We start from the raw sequence: 4,844 nt of genomic DNA, 5'->3' as shown, positions 1-4,844 counted from the left end.
CTAGTTGGAGTTCAGTTGCAGCCTTGGCTTTCCTGGTTTGGTCCCTGCAGGACCGGACCAGTGCGGAGTAATCCTCCTTGGAGGTGAATCCCGTCACCTGAATGGCAGGTGTCAGTTAATTTGTGTTATAGCGTTCTAAATTATTCAAGCTTTTATACTCTACCAATTAATATTCACAGATTCACAGAAGTTTAGGGCTGGAAGGGAGTCATTAAAGACTGAATTTAATAAAATCACCAACATGATTCCATTCTAAAGTATCTCTCACAAAATAATCAGAATTACATTTCAAAGATCTTTATGGAGGTACTAATTCAGTTATTAACATGACTTCCAGCACTGCTTAATTCTTATTGTCTTGAATCTCCTGTGTCCTGAGTTAATCCTGAACACTGAGTAAAACTAGTGCTATTTTTCATAGACTTGTTACAGCCTGCTGAGACAGCTTACTGCCATTGTCTTTCTTGTTTAATGTATTTTAGGTGTTCCCCAATACTTAGTTTTGCAAAATTATAGTTGCCTCTTACAAAAAAAACTCTTGAAAAAGAACTATGAATAAAATAGATCAGGCAGAATAAATGATCTGATCTTGAATCATTTGTAAATTTGCAAAAATATGTTTCAGATGAATGCAAAGGTGGTGATACTTTTGAATTGTTAGATATAGTACATTATTAATTCAGCAGTTGTCTGCCTCTGATATGCTATATTATAATCATGTTTCAGTCACAAGTAAAAATTAAATTTATGGTTTCACTCTAATCTTAAATTGATTTTTTTTTTTTTTTTGCAACAGAATAACCAAGTAATTTGACACCAGAGGCAACCTCTGTTCATGATAAATCCATTAATGGAGTAGCAAAGTATAGCATGTAATAATTGTATTGACAGAGCTATGTGATGCTGGGTGCATGCCAGGGAGAATCCCTGTGTGCCGAGTACTTCACTAAGCTGGTGATGCTGTTTCTAGTTTGGGGAGATGCAGTGATGGGGTAGGCGCTTTATATCTCACTGCAGCATTCCCTATACTGGGGCATGGTAGACATGCTCATAGTTGACAGATTGATCCTGAGATGTTGTCTTCTTAAAGAACAGGAAGCAGGGTAGCAGTTCCAAAGTATAGGTATAGATGGGCAGAGACAGCTTATTTGTCTTGGGCTATTTGAATCCAGCCCTCTGGGTTAACCCAGAAAGGGAAAACTATTGGAGAGGTGCAACGAAAGGGATGACATGATGGGCAGGCTACGAAATGATCCGAGGCAAATATTGATTTATCAAAGCCAGAAAGAAGGCTGTTTCAGTAATCAATATGCAAGATGATAAGAACTGGATAGTTTTATCTGTGTGGTCAAATAGGAAAGGCCCTAGTGTAGGATCATAGAAAAGCAGGGCTAAAAGGCACCTCTGAGGGTCATCTAGTCTCAACCCCCTATTTGAGGCAGGATCATCCCTATGCAAACCATCCCATTCAAAACCTTGTCTAACCTGTTACTAAAACTACACAATGAACCCTGACACACAGTTATAAGCATAGGCAACACATGCCTCCCAAGGCTTGAAGGGCACAGTGATCGCCTGCAGGCAGTGTCAGCACCAGGGGCATGGCAGAGGCAAGCAGAAACCACCCACAAGCAGCCATGCTGACGTCAGCAGTGAGGGCAGGCCAAGCAGGGATGGTCCACAGGCAGCCACAGTGGTGTTGGCAGTGGGGGGAATCCCCCTTGCAGCTGGAGGTTGAGTCTGGAAGTGTTGGTGGCACTTCTCGAGGGGGGGGAGGGCCTGCCCCCCCACCCATCACCAGCACTTTCAGGAGGTGCACATGCATCCCTGTACACCCCCTATATGTCACCTGAGGCTACAAGGCATAGCACTCTAACCAATGAGAGGTAAAGCAGAGAGACAACGGTGGTCAGTGTTATGCTGCTGCAAATATCATTAAAATGCATTTGAGAGATCCAAGGAAGAGGGCCATGCCCTTTGCCACAGAGGAAGGCAAAACACCTACACTCTGTACCATTGTGACCATGAAATAAAATTCCTTCCTGATCCCAAATGTGATTATTGGTTTGATGCTGTGGGTCAAGATCCTCTAACCAAGAATCTCTGAGTTTTAGTTCTGGCACATCCAATTCAAAATCCCCAGTGTTGGCTGTAGCCAATACACAGTGCCTCTGAGGAATAACCTTCTGACATATGAAGCAACAGCAAGGGGAAATAAATTCCTTCCTGGCTCTGTGTGACAACCAGCAAAGTCCAGAAGCATGGGAAATACCAAACACTCTCCATTATGCTGTGCAAATGGGGATAGCAAACATAACTCCACACATCACACCCTCTTTATGGACAGTCAGAACTCCCTTTTCTATGCCACCTATATAGCTCATCTCAGCTCCTTGATTCTTCTTTCATAACTAATCCTGCTGTAGAGCTTGGCTTCATTCTGCTGCTGAATATGGTCATCTCCAATATCCATTTGCTTTAGGTTGCGGAGCTCTTTTCATTATTACAATGGAGAGTCTACAGTTTCTGTAGGCAGTCTGTTTCATGGCCTCACTGTTCTAACAGTCAAGAAGCTTTTCCTGATATGCAGCTTAAACCTAACTGGCTGTAACTCCGAGCTGTAGGTCCACATCCTGCATCAGTGAAAAAAAGGCAGTCTTCCTCTTCTTTATGGCACACCTTCATATATTTGAAGACTGGTATCACATCCTCTTTTAATTGCCACTTTTTCAACTGGAATATGCCTATTTCTTTCAATCTCTCCTCAACATAGAGGTTATATGGAAACAGCATGCAAAATTTAGAGATATCTTGGATTTGTGAACCTAGAAAGAGGTAAGTGTTGAAAAGAATTCCCCTTGTTATGGGCCTGAGTAGCAGGTGTTCGTGTGTGCAGTGATAAAAATAAAAACTAGCAGGAAAAGGTTCACTGGGAAACTATAAGGAGCTTTGTTTTAATCGTACTGGATTTTAAAGACAGTCTGATTCTATTCAGGCAGGATTTGCTCCTCTTTCTAAGCATTTGAATTGTCATTAAAATGTGCACTTTATACCACTATGTATAGTGTGACAGAAGATTATTGCAACAGACACTGACTACCATGTAGTACAGTTAAAGCAGCAAAATGGTTTGACTTAAAACTCCCATTTTCAGGCGGTAGTATGCAAAACAGCTTTATTCTAGTGGTAGAGTGTGACTATCCATAGAATCCATTCATGCAGATGCAATGTATACTTTGTTTCATTTATTTGATAACTTTGGTATGAGGATGAAATTTCTGAAAACCTAAAAATCTGTTAGCTTGGATGAGATGGAATTTGGGCAGAGAAATATGGATAATCGCAATGAGTTATCCCTATCAGTATTTGTGCTGGTAAAACGTCCATTGATTTTCAATGGGCTTTTGTGCAGAATAAGGACAGCGAGATTTAACTCTAAGCATATTTAGTTTTTACATGATGCTGTAGTCACACCAAATTTCTTTCTTTTTGAAATGGTCTATCAGTTTCCAAGAGATCCCTTATATTTAAAATAGTGGATACTGAAAGCAATAGTATCTTTCCAAACAGAAGTAACATTTTAAGCACAAACAGTCTTCAAGTACTGTACAAACTACAATGAAGTACTACATTTGGACACAGACAACACTTAGGACAGATAAATATTTTTTTCTAAAGTGTACCACCCACATTTATTTCCTTACCTGACTTTCCTTGTTTGGACTTCAGTCCACAATTATCAACAAAGACAATTATGATTGAGGGCTGATATTTAATTACATAAAAGTTCATTTATTATAATGTAATAGGGAAAATATGGACAAGACAGCTTTGTTTCTTCTTGCTGTATGAAGAAATGCCAAGAGCCTATCACCTTCTATTACCCTTTAGTAAAGCTTATTACAGCTACTAATTTATGAAGCAATCTTTTTTATAGCAGATACAGCTGAATATATTTGATCATTCTTAGAGAGATACAGCATAAATTGCAATCAGATATGAGCTCTCTGTGATGGAGCTATAATGTCATGTTGAGGTTTATATTTTTAGTAAATTACAAAAATCTTCAAACATGCTCTTCTGGTTATTTCTGTGAGAAATGGGTCTGACTTCAGAATATTAACATTTTTACCCAGGTCATTTTGTGACAGACATATTTTCAAGGAGCCAGTTCAACAAGAAGGGAGTTCCCCAACCTGTAGGCATAGTGCCAGTTGTTCCTCCCCAGGTGCATCACTTTGTACTTGTCAGTGTTGCAAAAAGAGAGTGAAAACAAAGTTAGAATTTTCCAAAGACTGCCTGGAGTCTTTCAAGGAGTACATTGGGTCTAAAAAGGTTGAGAACCACTGTGCTGCAGTATAGTGGCTCAGAGTTAAAATAGCTCATTGAAAAAAAGAATAGTGATTTTTCACACACACACACACACACACACACACACACACACACACACACTGTGTATACACACACCATATATATACGCACATATATACATAAATGTATATATGCATATATATATATATATATGCAAATACTGTATATACACACTATGGGCATGTCCAGATGAATGTGCATGTGCCTCTTGCCCCATGTCAAACCCCTTTGAGGTGGAGCAACAGGCACATGTGGAAACAAAAAAATGAGAAAATTAGACCCCTGGATATCCAGGGGTCTAAAAAAATGGATTTTTAAAAAAGCAGAGCAGGGCACAGTCAGGGACCTGAGGCAGCCAGAGGCGGGGTCCTCCATGGAGATGCTCTGGCTGCCAGAGAGTCTCTATGGTTGGCCCTTGCCCTGGTGCTGAAACACACGGCCGGCGAGGCCGCATGTTTCAGCACCAGGGCCCC

At 40.3% G+C, this 4,844-nt stretch overlaps 1 protein-coding gene across 1 annotated transcript in view; it reads left to right on the top strand.

Moving 5' to 3' along the window:
• The window catches only part of CACNA2D3 (calcium voltage-gated channel auxiliary subunit alpha2delta 3), a gene marked incomplete at its 5' end in the record, with an annotated part of 852,337 nt that overhangs the window by 661,373 nt on the left and 186,120 nt on the right, over nt 1–4,844 (top strand). The window lies entirely within an intron of this gene.

This window comes from Crocodylus porosus, unplaced genomic scaffold (genome assembly GCF_001723895.1).
Source record: "Crocodylus porosus isolate Cpor-Errol unplaced genomic scaffold, CroPor_comp1, whole genome shotgun sequence".
Classification (NCBI taxonomy): Eukaryota; Metazoa; Chordata; order Crocodylia; family Crocodylidae; genus Crocodylus; species Crocodylus porosus.
This window is presented reverse-complemented; position numbering and strand designations above follow the sequence as displayed.